We start from the raw sequence: 19,196 nt of genomic DNA on the forward strand, positions 1-19,196 counted from the left end.
CCATGAAGCCCTGCAGTATAAGCTTGAAGTGTCATCATTGGGGCCAGCAAAGTCGTCTCGGGGCCAGTGGCGCAATGGATAACGCGTCTGACTACGGATCAGAAGATTCCAGGTTCGACTCCTGGCTGGCTCGGGGAGACGCGCGTGTTTTTGTTGCATCCCATGCAATACTGTCATAAGCAGTATTTTGAAAGTATCCCGTTCTTCCCTTTCTAAATTTCCCTATGATCTCCTCTTACCCTCATTTTTAGCTCATAATTTTATTGCGTTCTGCAGCCATTTTATGTCAGCCTTTTCCATTGCCTAATTCAAAGATGGTTCTTGTGTCTCTACTTAGGTCCTTCAAAATCCTGAGAAAATTGAGGTAATGACTAAATTGGGCTTTTATGGGCCTTAGTATATTTTTTAATAGATTGTGGCAATTTAGCCACCAATTCCTTTCTGTTCTATATCTCAAACAAAAAGTAAATAAACATCTAAACACACACTGAAGATAGGAAGGAAAAGAAAAAAAAAACTCATGGTGAGGAATTACAGTGGAGAGGAGTTATGAACAGCCTGGCGGAGACCTGAGAGAATCTCAACATTTTCCTTTCGAGAGAATTTCTACATTTTTCTTTGTGAACACCTGCTACAGGGATGGAAAAGAACGAAGCAAAGAAAGATATAGGGAGGAGAAAGAGAACCTGAAGGCGGGCGCCCAGAGGTGTTGAGGGCCTGGCAGCGAGGATGGATAGAGAACACAATACGAAAGACCCGAGGCAGGAGGTCACAGAACTTAGTGACCAACGGACAGGAAGCCTGATAAGGGAAGTCTGCGGCTGAAGCCCAAGATTTTGGCCTCTTTGCGTGCTACAGGAAATGAGAAGCTCTTTTAGGGAGAATCAGGGTTTGGGTTTGGAAATGCTGAATTGGACGTCTAGGGGGCGCTGTGTAATAGAGAGTTGGAGGAATAGTGATCAGAGCCAGACAAGATTTGGAAATCGCCAGGAGAGGTAGTGACTTTAGCCACGAAACTGGATGAGATGACGTAGCCCGTGAGGGATCAGAGTTCTGAGAAATACGGAATGGGTGTGGATAGGATAAGCAATAAGGAGCCCTGGGTGCAATGTATTTAGTGCGTGCCCCCAAAAGATAAAGGTTAGAAAACTAAAGAAATGAGAAAATGCCTATGAAGCTTAAGAGTTGGAGGTACTTTTATCCCTATCTTATTATTATTATTACTAGACTTTATTTCTTAAAACAGTTTTAGAATTATAGAAATCTTGAGCAGGTAGTACAGTACAGCCAGCTTTCTCATGTCTTCCTACAGCTTTCTCTATTATTAACATCTTAACATTAGTATAATACATTTATTACTATTGGTGGACCAGAATTGATGTATTATTATTATTAACTAAAGTCCATAGTTTATTTAGATTTTCTTAGTTTTTGCTTAATGTCTTCTTTTTGTCCCACCATCCCATCCAGGATACCGTATTACATATAGTTGTCAGATCTGCTTACGCTCTTCTCAGCTGTGACGGTTTCTCAGGTACTCCTTATTTTTGATGACCTTGATAGTTTTGAGGAATACTGGTTAGGTATAAGAAAGAAAAGCGAAAGCGAAGTCACTCAGTCGTGTCTGACTCTTTGTGACCCCGTGGACTGTAGCCTACCAGGCTCCTCTGTCCATGGGATTCTCCAGGCAAGAATACTGGAGTGGGTTAAGCCATTTCCTTCTCCAGGGGATCTTCCTGATCTTCCTGATGTAGGGATCGAACCCAGGTTTCCCAGATAGAAGGCAGACACTTTTACCTCTGAGCCACCAGGGAAGCTATACTGAAGGACATCTCTTCCCTGGAATTTGTCTGATGGGGTTTTTCATTAGACTGGGGTTATGGGTTTGGGGGAGGAAGATCACAGAGGTAAAGTGACCATTTTCATCACATCATATCAAGAGTACATACCATCAACATAATTTTTGACTGTTAATATTGAACTTTATGACCTGGTAGAACTAGTGTTTATCAGGTTTCTCCACTGAAAAATTACACTCCCCCCCCCAACCCCTTCCATCCTGTACTCTTTGGAAGGAAGTCGCTATGTGCATTCCACACTTAAGGAGAAGGGAGTTATTTTTCCCTCCTTTAAGGTGAAGTGTCTACAGTATTTATTTGAATTCTTCCCTGAAGATCTTATGAGTAGGGAGTTGACGGGAAGTGGGTGATTCTCTGCCGACATTATAAGAAGAAGAAGAGTTGTTGGGAAAGCCTGCTTGTTGCTCTCTGCCCCAGCTGTGCCCAACCAAACTCTATATTCACAGAAGACTTATGAGATGTTCGTCTTCAGAAAAAGCTAATTATCTGGGCTGTGGACCATCTGTGTTCCTGGCATCTTCCTCTTGATGTCAGGCTGGCTGGTGGCTGTTCTGTTGATTGTTAACTAACCCATCCATGGATGAAAAGGAGAGAGGAAAATCTATGAAATCGTAATGTCAGTTTTGTCATCAGTGAAAATAATTTTCAAAAGGTTTTGTGTTGAAAAGAGCCTAGAATTTCTGACTGACCTTAAAGTAAGTTTAGACTGGCTGAATTTCATTCATCTGAGATGTCTTTGTTTTTTCATTCAAAATGGTCTCTACTGTGTGGCAAGCATGATGCCGAACGATTCCAGGTAATCCCACACCACATTGCTCTCCACTTCTCCTACAACACTTTGCTTTGTCTCAAAGAACAGCACAGACTGTGGGTCTATATGAGCTACAGAGGAGCAAAAGGGAATGAATGAAAAAGAAATAAAGAACCTTTTAAAGGGCTTGCCCTAGGCGTAAAGTCAGGGTTAATCAGTTCTGTCTTATCCTCTGCTTCCCTCTCCTCTGCTCTCCATGCTGAACTTTTGTGCTCAGAAGTATGTCAGTCACTGTTATGCTATAGCATGTAGGCCTTTGCTGGAAGGAAGACAGATATTTGGTAGGTGAGAAATAATGTTGCTTTCTCCAGGAACCAGTGACTAACAGGTCAGAGCTCTGGAAACGTTTCTGGAAGGAAAGGAGTACCCACCTTCCAGATAATCCTCCAGCATTCCTCATCTTCAGGCCCAGTCCTTCTACCTGCTCCTGTTTTTCTGTCCTTGTTTAAACACAGCCAGTGAATTGTAAACTCTCCTTTCACTTTCTCATGGGCTCTCCTCCCTCAACACTGGTCTCCCTCCCCAGGCCCACCTTCCCTCACCTCTGTGCCTGCCCAGCCAGCCGCACTCTTCAACACCAAAATAATGGCCCGTCTGACCCTCCTACTGCTCCAAATTGCTTCTTCACAATCAAGGCTGTCCTCCAGCTATGAAAGTAGCAGAGTTACTGAGGCAAAATAATCTGTGCCAATTTGCATTCTCTTCCTTGTCATCTCTATTATACAGTATTTATCTGTCAAAATGAATAGAAAGTAGAAACTGTTCTGGAACATAGAAAAAGATGGAAAACTACCCAATTGTTTAGGAGGCCAGAATATACTTAATATCAAAACCTGTCAGAAGGAGGACCTTTCCAAAAGAGCAAACCTGTAGACTTACCTAACTTAGGAATATAAATGTAAAAATCCTATACTATTTGAGATTAACAATAAATGTCAATAGTATATTAACATAATAATAATATACCAGAAACAGTTAGGATTTATCCCAGGAACTAACACAGGTTAGGTATTAGGAAATTTATTTATATGATAGGTCAAAAATAAACAAGAAAAACACTTGATCATTTGTAATAGTCATCAAAGAGAACATGGTAAGTAAATTCTATTTTCTGAAACATTCTTTTTTTAAAAATTATTTTTATTGATTTATTTATTTGGATGGGCTGGGTCTTGGTTGCCACATGTGGGATCTAGTTCTCTGACTAGGGATTGAACCCCAGCCCTCTGCATTGGGAATGTGGAGCCTTAGCCACTAGACCACCAGGGAAGTTCCTCTAAGACATTCTTAATAGTCTTAATATTCTTTATATATAAACACATATATATGTGTATGAAGTCAACAATTCATGTAAATATAAAATAATACAAGAATGTCTTATCTCATCACTGTGTTATTTAATATTATTCTAAAAAAATCCAATACAGTAAGCCTGGAAAGTTTTAAAAAGGAGTTATAACTTTTAGAAAGAGAGAGGCAAATTTATTGTTTGCAGATGATATGATTGTGTATATAGAAAATCCATGAGAACCAATTCAAAAATGATGAGAATTAGTAATAGCATTCAGAGACACCACTTGATACAAGACAAATATAAAAATCATATCCTTAGCCTTCTTATAAACTAAGAATAACCAGTTAAAAGACATAACTAATAAAAATATCCCAATAACATGGTAGTTAAGGTCAGAGACAGTAGAGCCATGTGGTAAGAGGTTAGCCCTATTTATCCATTTACTAACCATGTGAACTAACCCCTCTGGCCTCAGTTTCTTCATTCACAAAACAAAAATGTAAATTATAGTTATCTTATAAAGCTATGATGAACATTAAATTAGTTAATATTGTAAAGCATTTAGAACCTTTCTGCACATAGGAAGCTTTCAATATACATTAGCTATTGTGATTAGTTTCTTTCCCATTCACAGAGGTAACAATAATATCACCATAAAATACTTAGCTATAACCTTAGTGGAAAATATGAAGAAACTATATATAGAAAACCTAAAATTTTGCTGAGAGAGATAGAGACTGAAAAAATGGAAAGACAAGCCATGTTCTTAGAAAAAAATGAATCTTATAAAGATGTCAATTCTTAATAGTTTGTCACTTTTTCTACATTTAATCACAATTCTAATGGAATCTTTTCTTACTTTATTAAATGATTCTACCATTCACTGATGAGTTTCCCAGGTGGCGCTAGTGATAAAGAACCTGCCTGCTAATGCAGTAGATGTAAGAGATGCACGCTCAATCCTTGGTTTGGGAAGATCCCCTGGAGGAAGAAATAGCAACCTACTCCAGTATTCTTGCCTGGAGAATTCCATAGACAGGGGAGCCTGGTAGGCTATAGTCCACGGGGTCGCAAAGAGTCAAAACTCGAGTGAAGCAACTTAGCTGTTGCTTTTGTGTTTTTTTCTTTTAAGAAAAAGCAGACAAGAAAGCAAAGAAAAAAGTTTTTAAAGAGGAGGAAGGAGAGGGAATTTGCTCTACATTTTTAATCCATTACTTCATACCCTCTATGAGACAAGCAATGTATAAATAAGTAAAAGGCCACGATGTGCAGTGGGTACAAGAAGAGACAGAGTAAAAAGGCTAAATAGTCTAGAAACAGACCAGTTGCTTGTGTGTAATAAATGTGTAATAAATATATGAATTCAATTGATGATAATAATAACAGCTAACATTTATTGAGCCCTTATTTTGTGTCAGGTTCTATGAAAAGCACTATACATTCACAAGAACCTGGTGATGTAGGAAATGTTAATCTATGGGTAAAGAAACTAAGTCTTAGAGAGTTAAGTGACTTGCCCCTCTAAGAAGGGGTTTAGATGGGGTACAAACCTAGGTCAACTGACTCAGAGCCTTTGATCTTAGCCTTAAGACATACCATCTCTAATTTTCCTTCTAGAAAGCTATCCTAGACAATATTCACAAACTAGATAAAGGACAGAAATTGTATGGACCTAACAGAAGCAGAAGATATTAAGAAGAGGTGGCAAGAATACACAGAACTGCACAAAAAAGATCTTCATGACCCAGATAATCACGATGGTGTGATCACTCACCTAGAGCCAGACATCCTGGAATGCAAAGTCAAGTGGGCCTTAGAAAGCATCACTATGAACAAAGCTAGGGGAGGTGATAGAATTCCAGTTGAGCTATTTCAAATCCTGAAAGATGATGCTGTGAAAGTGCTGCACTCAATATGCCAGCAAATTTGGAAAACTCAGCAGTGGCCACAGGACTGGAAAAGGTCAGTTTTCACTCCAACCCCAAAGAAAGGAAATGCCAAAGAATGCTCAAACTACCACACAGTTGCACTCATCTCACATGCTAATAAAGTAATGCTCAAAATTCTCCAAGCCAGGCTTCAGCAATATGTGAACCGTGAACTTCCAGATGTTCAACCTGGTTTTAGAAAAGGCAGAGGAACCAGAGATCAAATTGCCAACATCCGCTGGATCATGGAAAAAGCAAGAGAGTTCCAGAAAAACATCTATTTCCGCTTTATTGACTGCCAAAGCCTTTGACTGTGTGGATCACAATAAACTGTGGAAAATTCTGAAAGAGATGGGAATACAGACCACTTGACCTGCCTCTTGAGAAACCTATATGCAGGTCAGGAAGCAACAGTTAGAACTGGACATGGAACAACAGACTGGTTCCAAATAGGAAAAGGAGTACATCAAGGCTGTATATTGTCACCCTGCTTATTTAACTTATATGCAGAGTACATCACGAGAAACGCTGGGCTGAATGAAGCACAAACTAGAATCAAGACTGTTGGGACAAATATCAATAACCTCAGATATGCAGATGACACCACCCTTATGGCAGAAAGTGAAGAGGAACTAAAAAGCCTCTTGATGAAATTGCAAGAGGAGAGTGAAAAAGTTGGCTTAAAGCTCAACATTCAGAAAACTAAGATCATGGCATCTGGTCCCATCAATTCATGGCAAATAGATGGGGAAACAGTGTCAAACTTTATTTTTGGGGGCTCCAAAATCACTGCAGATGGTGATTGCAGCCATGAAATTAAAAGACGCTTACTCCTTGGAAGGAAAGTTATGACCAACCTAGATAGCATATTCAAAAGCAGAGACATTACTTTGCCAACAAAGGTCTGTCTAGTCAAGGCTATGGTTTTTCCAGTGGTCATGTATGGATGTGAGAGTTGGACTGTGAAGAAAGCTGAGCACCAAAGAATCGATGCTTTTGAACTGTGGTGTTGGAGAAGACTCTTGAGAGTCCCTTGGACTGCAAGGAGATCAGTCCTGGGTGTTCATTGGAAGGATTGATGCTAAAGCTGAAACTCCAATACTTTGGCCACCTCATGCGAAGAGTTGAGTCATTGGAAAAGACTCTGATGCTGGGAGGGATTCGGGGCAGGAGGAGAAGGGGCCGACAGAGGATGAGATGGCTGGATGGCATCACTGACTCGATGGACATGAGTTTGAGTAAACTCCAGGAGTTGGTGACGGACAGGGAGGCCTGGCGTGCTGCGATTCACAGGGTCACAAAGAGTCGGACACAACTGAGCAACTGAACTGAACTGAACTGAGGACAGAGACATTAAGAGAAATGCTTAGTGTGACATTTTTCTGTGATTACAAAAAATGTAAAACAATTTGGATATCCTATAGGGGTATGGTCAAATAAATCATCCATGCAATGAAATCTTAAGCAGCCATTAAAATCAATGTTGTCAGAGAAAATTTAATCATATAGAGAAATGTTCATGATACAGAATAACTTCAGTATGTGCAGAGAAAATGTATTTTCCAAGTTTTCTATAGTAAGCATGTTCTTACTATATGGGAAACATTTTTTTCAACATGTATATAATCTGTGATCTTCCCTTGGTCTTTCTGCTTCTTTCTTTTGAAGACCTATCGAAGGTCTCTCTCCTCTGTAGGACCCTCTAGCTGTCGATCTTCAGCAGTCACTCTCATAGCAATACCTTAACAGTCCTCCTCCACAAGCTACTATTTTTGGATTTGTTGTTTTTCATTTTTTTTCCAGTTTTATTGAGAAATAATTGACATACCTCACTGTATAAGGCACACAGCATGATGGTTTGCTTTAAATACTTCGTGAAATGATTACCACAGCAGGTTAGGCTAACATCACCTTATATAGATACAGAAACAAGAAAGGAAAAAATGTTTCTCCTTCAGAGGAGAACTCTTAGGATTTCCTCTCTTAACAACTTTTCCTATACATCATACAGCAATGTTAACTATAGTCACCATGTTCTACATTACATCCTTGCTGCTACTGCTAAGTCGCTTCATTCGTGTCCGACTCTGTGTGACCCCATGGACAGCAGCCCACCAGGCGCCCCCGCCCCTGGGATTCTCCAGGCAAGAACACTGGAGTGGGTTGCCATCTCCTTCTCCAATATTACATCCTTAGTAATGACTTATAACTGGAAGTTTGTACCTCTTTTTTTTTTTCTCTTTTTTAAAATATAATCGTATTTATGTATTTTTGTGTGTGCTGGGTCTTCGGGACCGCGAAGGCTTTTTCCTAGCTGTGATAAGCAGGGGCTGCCGTCTAGTTGTGGTGTGCAGGCTTCTCACTGGGGAGGTTTCTCTCCTTGCAGACCATGGGCTCTAGGGTGCCCAGTCTCAACAGTTATTGCCCACAGGCTTAGTTGCTCCGAGGCATGTGGAATTTTCCCGGATTAGGGATCGAATTCCTGTCTCTTGCGTTGACAGCTGGATTCTTTTCTACTGAGCCACCAGGGAAGCCCCTAGAAGTTTGTACCTCTTGGTCATCTTCCTCCAACTCAGCCTTCTCCCACTGTCCACCTCTGGCAACCACAAGTCTGATCTCTTTTCCTATGAGTTTGCTTTTCAGATTTCACCTATAAGTGAGATTATACAGTATTTGTCTTTCTCTGGACAGACTAATGTTTATTAAGCTCTACCACATGCAGGGTACTTTACATATTAATATATTATCTCACCTAATGCTCAGGACATACTCTTGTGGGGTAATTAATATACCCATTTTGTAGATAGAAAACTGAGGTTAAGTGTTTTGAACAAAGTTATGCTTCAGCTATATAGGAAGAGCCAGAATAAGAATCAATTTCTTCTGACTCTCACCCCATTGCTTTTTCTTTTACAATATAGTGTTTCCCCAAATGTGGTGTAAGGACCCTGGGGCTCTCTTAGACTCTTTCAGGAAGTGTATGAGGATCTCCTCCATGTCTGTGTGAGACCAGATTTGACTTACTTTATTCAGTCAGAGCCACTTATTGTAACAGAAAGCAGATATGAGAATCCAGCTGTCTTCTATTAAGTCAGATACCAAGGAGATTTGCAAAAATATAAAACAATATCACTCTTCTCATACATTCTTTTTGATTTGGAAAATACAGTTTTGTAATTAAAATGTATTATTTAATGTTAACATGCAATGGACTTATTTTTTAAATGAATTGATAAAAATTTTTAACTTTTTCAGTTTTTCTTTATTTACTTATTTTTAATTTTTTTAAAACTTTATTTGTACTCCTGCTACTGCTAAGTCGCTTCAGTCGTGTCCGACTCTGTGAGACCCCATAGACGGCAGCCCACCAGGCTCCTCCATCCCTGGGATTCTCCAGGCAAGAACACTGGAGTGGGTTGCCATTTCCTTCTCCAATGCATGAAAGTGAAAAGTGAAAGTGAAGTTGCTCAGTCGTACTGAGGTATAGCCAATTAACAAACAATGTTGTGATACTTTCAAGTGAACAGTGAAGGGACTCAGCCATGTATACATGTATCCATGAACTCCCCTCCCATCCAGGCTGCCACATAACAATGAGCAGAGTTCCATGTGCTATACAGTAGGTCCTTGTTGGTCATCCATTCTAAATATAGCCGTGTGTACATGTTCATCCCAAACTCCCTAACTATCCCTGCCCCTCATCCTCTACCCCTGCCCACCCCTGCAACTGTAAACTCCTTCTGGAAGTCTGGAAATCTGTTTCTGTTTTGTAAGCAAGTTCATTTGTATAATTTCTTTTTAGATTCCACATGTAAGGGATGTCATAGGATATTCTCCTTCTCTCTCTGGCTTACTTCACTCAGTGTGATGCTCTCTAGGTCCACTGTTGCTGCAAATGGCATTATTTCATTCTTTTTAATGGCTGAGTAATATTTTCATTTATTTCATTCTTCCTAATGGCTGAGTAATATTTCCATTTAATATTACTGGATATTGGAAAGAACCACATCTTCTTTATCCATTACTCTGTTGATGGGCGTTTAGGTTGCTTCCATGTCTTGCCTATCTTAAACAGTACAGTAATGAACACTGGGGTGCATGTTTTCTCAGTTTTTGAAACCTTTTTTGATCGGGAAAATATTCAGCTTCTTAAATATTTTGAATGTCTGGACTGTCAGACACATCATCTCAACATGTAAATGTCAAACCACATTTCAAAGCCAAATGTAATTTACTTGGATTTTTTTCTTTGCTTTTCTCTAACAAGGACAACTAAAACCATTCTATATTGTATTCGTTTCTTCAGTCTTTAAAATAGTCTTTAAAATAATGTTCAGGTAAACTTCCAGCAATTATCTTCAACTTTTTCTGAATAAAAAGTTCCCATTCTTAAGGCCTGGGCTTCCCTGATAGTCCAGTGGCTAAGACTCACACTCTCAATGCAGCGGGCAAGGGTTTGATCTCTAGTCAGGGAACTAGATCGCACATGCCACAGCTAAGACCCAGTGCAGCCAAATAAATAAATATATTTTTTAAAAAGACAGGCTTTTAATTCATTTACTTGATATTACTCAGTGGCATTTTATCTGTAGTAGGAAGGGGAAAATAAAATTTTAAGGAATAGTGGAAAACCATTTAAGCCTTCCTCTTTGCTGCCTACTTCCGTGTAACATGTTCATAAAGCTCTTTTGGAAAGACAAATATATGATATCGTTTTATGTGGAATCTAAAAAAAAATACAGATGAACTTACTTACAAAACAGAAATAGACCTACAAACAGAAAATAAACTTATGGTGGAGAAGGGGGGAGGGGATAAATTAGGACTTTGGGATTAACATATATACACTACCAGATATATATAGTATCTGGTATACACTATATACCAGATATATACACTATACCACATATATACACTACCAGATAAACAGATAACCAACAAGAACCTACTGTATAGTACAGAAAACTATTTTGTAATATTACAAAATATTAATATTTTGTAATAATATATAAGGAAAAAGACTCTGAAAAAAATGTGTATATATATATATATATATATATATATATGAATCACTGTGGTGTATCCCTGAAACTAATATAACATATACTTCAATAAAAAAAATTTTTATAGAGCACTTTTCAGTTCTATGTTTGCCACCAGGGATTGAGTTCTGCTTTTATAAAACTGAGATCTAATCAAGATCATATTTAAATATCAAAGCAGTTGTGACTAACTAGAGCTCAGATACTGCCTAACTCCGTCTCAGCAAAGAATTATATTGAAAAAAACCTCCATGTTTAGTAAAACCGAATAATTTTTTTCCCCTGATATCCTTCAGGAAAAGACTGATGATAGTCTCTCAATTTTTAATATCAGAAATATCTATACATAAAGCTTCACATAAATAAAATCTCTTTGGGTGTCCTTAAAAATCATAGAGAGTAAAGGACTCCACAAAGCCTGAGAACACACGCTTTACAACCAGCAGCCCTCTGATATTGTAGATAGGATTAAACATGCTGCCCAATAGGGTGATGAAATTCAAGGCCTGGATGACAGGCACCTTAAAGAAGCGGATGTAAAATGACACGGAGACCTTTTCTAGTTGGAATGATAATGGGGAAACAGAACTAGAGATTCCAAAATGATAGGATTTTTCCAGCAGAGGATAGAACCAGCCAGGTAGATAGAATCATAGCAAGCACAGAAAAGCATGGAAGGGTGAGTAAGCCCACTGGGGAGGCGGCTTAGGGTGAGTAGAAAATGTGTGTGGTGGGAAAAGTTTGCAAAGTGGAGCTGCACCGTGAGGGCTTGAATCCCCAGCTCAGCCACATGTGCTATGTTTGGTGCACAGTAGGGAGAAGGCAATGGCACCCCACTCCAGTACTCTTGGCTGGAAAATCCCATGGACGGAGGAGCCTGGTGGGCTGCAGTCCATGGAGTCGCTGAGAGTCAGACACGACTGAGCGAATTCCCTTTCACTTTTCACTTTCATGCATTGGAGAAGGAAATGGCAACCCACTCCAGTGTTCTTGCCTGGAGAATCCCAGGGACGGGGGAGCCTGGTGGGCTGCCGTCTCTGGGGTCACACAGAGTCGGACACGACTGAAGTGACTTAGCAGCAGCAGCAGCAGCAGGGTGACCTGATATAGTTCAACAGATAAATGACAACATGAAGTGAAAATCACGAACTACCTGTGAATAGCAAATCAGAATCATAAAAATTAACCTGGCAGTGTTGTATGAGAGGAGGAAGAGTTAGGACCATTTGCAGGGACACAGAATGAGGACCTGAGTCGGGGCTGGGGGAGGGTGGTGGGGGGGGCAGGGGCAGGGGAAGGGTGCCTGTCAGGCATGCCAACAGGTCTCACAAGGTGGCAGGATTCTGGGGAGATCTGGTTCAGGGCCTGGCTCCAGCTGGGTGGTCTGGAGTCTCTGGAGAGCACTGCTCTTGTTCTTTGGATAACCCTCTTCCAAACTCTGGGTTAATCATTTGCGTTTGCTTTGCATTCTCTCTTCAACAGGCATAGTACATTTAGGTTTTTCTACATTTCACTTGTACTTTTCTGAGACCAGGCCTTAGCCACTTTGTGGCTGGACCTTGGCCACTAGAATATAAAAGATTCTTTAGGGTAAACTCTTTTTACAGGTTGGTAACCTCATTCATGATAAGTTGAATCCTTGGTTCTTGATCAGATATGGTAAAAGGCAAGTCAAGAGAGACAGAGGTGTGAGAGAATGAAGGAGAGACTGTAATGACAAATCTTTTCCGAAAATGTGAAGGGGAGAGGTTCAAAGAAGGTCCAAGATGCTAACCCTCAGCTTTCACTCAGCTCCTCTGCTTGCCCTCCCCTCTCACCTCCACAACAGAGAAGTTCCTGCCTACTAACCTCCAGTTGCTGTGAAGAAGGAAAGGGCCAAGAGAAACCACAGAGTGCTCCTGAACACTCTTTGTGCCCCTTTCCCGCTTTGTGTCCCTTCAAACCGTGCAACTGTTTTGAAAGACTTTTTCTGCCAAATGACATTCATAAGCTCAGGAATTAATTTACTTTTTCATGAAATAGCTAGAATTAATATACCAATTTACTATAATACCAAAAAAAGCAAAGGCACTTGAGCAAGATACATATGCAATGGTATCCAATGAAACATTTTTGTAATAGAGCAAATTGGAAACAATCTAAATATCCATCAAGAAGGGAAGTTAAATTATGATACAGCCATACTTAAACAGTGATATGAGCTAATAATTCTGTACGTTTGTTTGCATATTTTTAGAAAAAAGTCTGGTGCTATATGCACCAAATTGGTTGCTCTAAGGAGGTGGATAGGAATAATGGGGTGTGTGTGTGTGTTGGGGGGTGTGGTTCAGTCTTTTACACTGTGCACGTCTTTTATTTATTTGTTTGGCTGTGTCGGGTCTTAGTTGCAGCACGCGAGATCCTTGAGGGCTCAGTAGTTATAGGGCACAGGTTTAGCTAAACCTGCTCTGGGGCATGTGGGAATCTTGATTTCCAGACCAGGGATCAAACCCACGCCTCTCTGTTGCAAGGCAGATTCTTGACCACTGGACCACCAGGGTTTTTTTCAAACCACAGTATTTTTGTTTTTCAGCTTATGAAGATTTTTTGTAAGTAGCTTATGCAGCACTGTGGCAGGCAAATGTTCGATTTTCATCAGGCTTTTAGAAACAGAAGAAACACCTAACTGTCCATCCCCATGCCATTTAGGGAGCTTAGGCTGGGAACGACTGCCTTAGAAGCCAGTTTGCTTTCTCAGGTGGTTGGGTATCTAAACATTTCTCCAACACCAGCTTTCCAGAGTTTTGATTGAAGCCATGGGACATGTTTCTAGAATTTTATTCACTTAAGATGACAAGGCTTTCTTTGGTACATGATTTGCTCATTCCTAACTGCATGCCTTCACAGACTACTCCTTCCCTTTTCTTCATCTTTGTCAGTTTTTCCAGAATTCTATCCCAAACTTGCCTGTACAAATCCCTGAATCAAATCTGCCTTTCCCTACCACGGCTCTGCCTTATGATTCCTGATTCAATTCTCTTGGGTTTTAGTGACATTTATTTGCACTTTCTGTTACCTGATATCCTTAGGTGTTTTTTGTGTGTCTACTATTGTCTATAGGTTATGAATATTGAGGACAGGGTCCATTTTTTTTTCATTATTATCTCTATTATTTCAAATACCTAAATCTAGTATGGTTCAAGATGAACACCTAATTAAATGAGGAAATGCTGAATGCCATAGTAAATTATCAGGAAGAACTGTTTTGAGATTATTGATATTCATTTCCAGATGCTAGCTACAAAAGGAAAATGTGCTTTTACCTATGAGATCCAGCAGTTGCCACCTTAACCAAGAATCAAACTCAGCATAAGTAATAGTGAGACATTCTGACCTGATGTGGCTCTAGGGTGATGTAATGTGAAGTACGTAATATCATCTATTAAGTATTCTTTGCAAGAATGTTTAAAGTGAATCTAATAAAGCCTGAAGCCCTACTTCCAGTTTACAGGAATTGTAGGCTTATAGCACTATGTCCAATAGAATTTTCTGCAATGATGTAAATGTTATCTGTCTACACTAATATAGTAACCACCAACCTACTGAAAGTTTCATTTTATTTCACTTTAATTAAATTTAAATAGCTACTTATGGCTAGTGGCTACTCTATTGGACAGGAAAGGAACAACTACGCCACCACCAGAAAATAGACAATGGGACATTCTATAAGGTAACTGGCTTGGATTTTTCAGAAAGTTAATTTTATTAAAAAAAAAAAAGTGGGAGGAATGATCTATTTAAAAAAAAAAATTAAAGAAACCTAACATTGTACAGGAGACAGGGATCAAGACCATCCCCAAGAAAAAGAAATGCAAAAAAGCAAAATGGCTGTCTGAGGAGGCCTTACATATAGCTGTGAAAAGAATAGAAGTGAAAAGCAAATGAGAGAAGGAAAGATATACCCATTTGAGTGCAGAGTTTCAAAGAATAGCAAGGAGAGATAAGAAAAGCCTTCCTCAGCGATCAAAGCAAAGAAATAGAGGAAAACAATAGAATGGGAAAGACTAGCGATCTCTTCAAGAAAACTAGATATACCAAGGGAACATCTGTCCTTTATTGAGCTCATTTTTGCATGAAAGGACAGAAATGGTATGGACCTGACAGAAGCAGAAGATATTAAGAAGACATGGCAAGAATACACAGAAGAACTGTACAAGAAAGATCTTCACAACCAAGATAATCACGATGGTGATCACTGACCTAGAGCCAGACATCCTGGAATGTGAAGTCAAGTGGGCCTTAGAAAGCATCACTACGAAGTGGAGGTAATGGAATTCCAATTGAGCTATTTCAAATCCTGAAAGATAATTCTGTGAAAGTGCTGCACTCAATATGCCAAAAAATTTGGAAAACTCAGCAGTGGCCACAGGACTGGAAAAGGTCAGTTTTCATTCCAGTCCCAAATAAAGGCAATGCCAAAGAATGCTCAAACTACCACACAGTTGCACTTATCTCACACGCTAGTAAAGTAATGCTCAAAATTCTCCAAGCCAGGCTTCAGCAATATGTGAACCGTGAACTTCCAGATGTTCAAGCTGGTTTTAGAAAAGGCAGAGGAACCAGAGATCAAATTGCCAACATCCGCTGAATCATGGAAAAAGCAAGAGAGTTCCAGAAAAACATCTATTTCTGCTTTATTGACTATGCCAAAGCCTTTGGCTGTGTGGATCACAATAAACTGTGGAAAATTCTGAGAGAGATGGGAATACCAGACCACTTGACCTGCCTCTTGAGAAATCTATATGCAGGTCAGGAAGCAACAGTTAGAACTGGACATGGAACAACAGACTGGTTCCAAATAGGAAAAGGAGTACGTCAAGGCTGTATATTGTCACCCTGCTTATTTAACTTATATGCAAAGTGCATCATGAGAAATGCTGGGCTGGAAGAAGCACAAGGTGGAGTCAAGATTGCCAGGAGAAATATCAATAACCTCAGATATGCAGATAACACCACCCTTATGGCAGAAAGTGAAGAGGAACTAAAGAGCCTCTTGATGAAAGTGCAAGAGGAGAGTGAGAAAGTTGGCTTAAAGCTCAACATTCAGAAAACTAAGATCATGGTATCTAGTCCCATCACTTCATGGCAAATAGATGGGGAAACAGTGGAAACAGTGGCTGACTTAATTTTGGGGGCTCCAAAATCACTGCAGATGGTGATTGCAGCCATGAAATTAAAAGCCGCTTACTCCTTGGAAGGAAAGTTATGACCAACCTAGATAGCATATTCAAAAGCAGAGACATTACTTTGCCGACTAAGGTCCGTTTAGTCAAGACTATGGTTTTTCCAGTGGTCATGTATGGATGTGAGAGTTGGACTATAAAGAAAGCTGAGTGCCAAAGAATTGATGCTTTTGAACTGTGGTGTTGGAGAAGACTCTTGAGAGTCCCTTGGACTGCAAGGAGATCCAACCAGTCCATCCTAAAGGAGATTAGTCCTGGGTGTTTGTTGGAAGGACTGATGCTGAAGCTGAAACTCCAATACTTTGGCCACCTGATGCAAAGAGCTGACTCATTGGAAAAGACCCTGATGCTGGGAAAGATTGAGGGCAGGAGGAGAAGGGGCCGACAGAGGATGAGATGGTTGGATGACATCACTGACTCAATGGACATGAGTTTGGATAGGCTCAGGGAGTTGGTGATGGACAGGGAGGCATGGCGTGCTGCAGTTCATGGGATCACAAAGAGTTGGACACAACTGAGCAAATGAACTGAACTGAATATCCAAATGTTATGTATCAATCTTTATTAGAACCTAAACCAAGAAAAAAACTAGAGAAATCTGAATATGACCTGAATAGTAACTATTATGAAATTATTGATTTTTTTCCCTAGTTTTTGGCTGCAGTGCTCAAGATCTTAATTCCCAAACTAGGGATCGAACCTAAGCCCCCTGTAGTGGAAGTCCAGCGTCTTAACCACTGGACCACCATTTTATTAGTTATATAGGGAGTGCCCTTATTTTTAGGAGTTGCCTACTTAAGTGTTTACAGAATGAAATGTCAGAAAGTCTTCAACTTATTATAAAATGGTTCAGGAAAAAAAAAAGTCTACATAACTCTATAAAGAGAGAGTGGGCTTCCCTGGTGGCTCAGTTGACAAAGAATCCTGCTTGAAATGCAGTTGACCCAGGTTCAATCCCTGGGTGGGGAAGATCCCCTGGAGAAGGAACCCGCAACCTACTCCAGCACTCTTGCCTGGAGAATCCCATGGACAGAGGAGCCTGGTGGGCTACAGTCCAAGGGGTTGCAAAAAGTCGGACACAATTTAGCAACTAAACCACCATAAAAAGAGAGGAAGGAGGAGACGAAAGAGGGAGAGAGAGAAAGAAAAGCAAAATGTTAGTCATTGTTGAATATAGGTTAAGAGTACCCTGGTGCCATGAAAAGATACTCAATATTGCTAATTATTAGAGAAATACAAACCAAAACTACAATGAGGTGTCATCTCACACGGTCAGAATAGCCATCACCAAAAAATCTACAAATAATAAATGCTGGAGAGGGTGTGGAGAAAAGGAAAACTTCTTGTGCTATTGGTAGGAATGTAGATTGATACCAGCCACTGTGGAGACGAGTATGGAAATTCCTTTAGAAACTAATAGAGTTACCATATGATCCATCAATCCCATTCCTGTGCATATATCTGGAAAAGATGAAAACTCTAATTAAAAAAGATACACATGGGACTTCCCTGGTGGTCCAGTGGCTAAGACGCCACACTCCCAACACAGGGGGCCTAGGTTCCATCCCTGGTCAGGGAACTAGATCCCACGTGCCACAACTAAGAGTTAGAGGCCCGCAACTAAGATCCAGTGCAGTAAAATGAATTTAAAAAAAAAGAAAGAAAAGATACATGTACCCCAATGTTCATAGGAGCTCTATTTACAATAGCCAACATGTAAGTATTACTCAGCCATAAAAAAGAATGAATGAAAAATGACATTTGTAGCAACATGGATAGACCTAGAGATTATCATGCTAAGTGAAGTAAGTTGGAAAGAGAAAGACAAATATCATGATATTACTTATTTGTGAAATCTAAAACAGTGATCCAAATGAACTTATTTACAAAACAGAGACAGACTCAAAGATGTAGAAAACAGTCATATGGTTATCAAAGGGAAAGGGGGGGAGATAAATTAGGAGTTTGGGATTAACAGATACACACTACTATATGTGTAAAATAGATTTAAAAAAAACAAGGACCAACTGTATAGAACAGGAAGGCTGAATCACTTTTTACTGTACACTTGAATTAACACAACATTGTAAATCAACTATAACTTAAAAAGTGAAGAAACTTCCTTGGTGGCCCAGGTAAGACCCTGTGTTTCCAATTGAGGGGGGCACAGGTTCAAACTAAGATCCCACATGCTATGTGGAGCAACCAAAAAATAAAAGCATTTTAAAAGTTTAAAAATAAAAATTGAATAGAGTATCCTGGTGCTTATCATACTATTCTTTCAAATTTTCTGTAGGTTTGAAAACATTTCCCTGAAACAGGTTAAAAATTATACATATAACTAAGCAATATGGACTATGTTAGAGTTTTTACATTAATCAGTATTGGGCTGACCCCACAGGCCTGCAAGCCTCATAGTAGCCCAGCCTTGAAACCAAAGAAAAGAGCCCGGAGACAGTGACAGAGACATCAATGGCTTCTTGGACAGGGAATCTTACACATCCACAGCCAAGGGTGCCAGAGAAACACCCCCCACCCCTGCAATGGCAGAGGGCAGGCTGGACATGACAGCAGTCCTCACTACTTGGGGGAGGAGGACGTTATCATTTATAGGGGGAATTAAGTCAGGCTGGCTCATCAGTTACCAGGGAAACCAGTAGCTGGGCCACATCCCTCCCAGCCCCTCAGGTTAACAACCTAGAAAGGCAGATGTTTTTCTTTAATAAGCTAGCAGGCAGAGCCCTTCTGATCTAAGGGGTAAGCAGGTTCATGTGAGTCGGGTGCCGGTGAAGCAGGGACTGGTCAAGCAGGGGAGGTACAGAAAGCAAGAGAACAGCTATCTTGAATGGCCTGACCATACAACCTAATTGCTTGTTCATTTTGTGTGGGCCAGCACTTATAGATAAATGGAAGTAAGCACAATTTACAGAAAATTTTAAAGCTGAGTCAAAGACCTTAATTTTACCTATGATCAATCCAAAACCATCATTATATGATCTTAGCAGAAGAGCATCTTGAGACAGTCTCCCTGGAAAGTGGT

General features: G+C 40.0%; 1 non-coding gene across 1 annotated transcript; it reads left to right on the forward strand.

Moving 5' to 3' along the window:
• Window positions 1-60: 60 nt before the first annotated feature.
• On the forward strand, window positions 61-133 carry TRNAR-ACG (transfer RNA arginine (anticodon ACG)). Its single transcript has one exon. It is a non-coding gene; the product is annotated as a tRNA-Arg (tRNA).
• The last annotated feature ends 19,063 nt before the right edge of the window (window positions 134-19,196 follow it).

The sequence above is a fragment of the Capricornis sumatraensis genome, chromosome 2 (genome assembly GCF_032405125.1).
Source record: "Capricornis sumatraensis isolate serow.1 chromosome 2, serow.2, whole genome shotgun sequence".
NCBI lineage: Eukaryota > Metazoa > Chordata > Mammalia > Artiodactyla > Bovidae > Capricornis > Capricornis sumatraensis.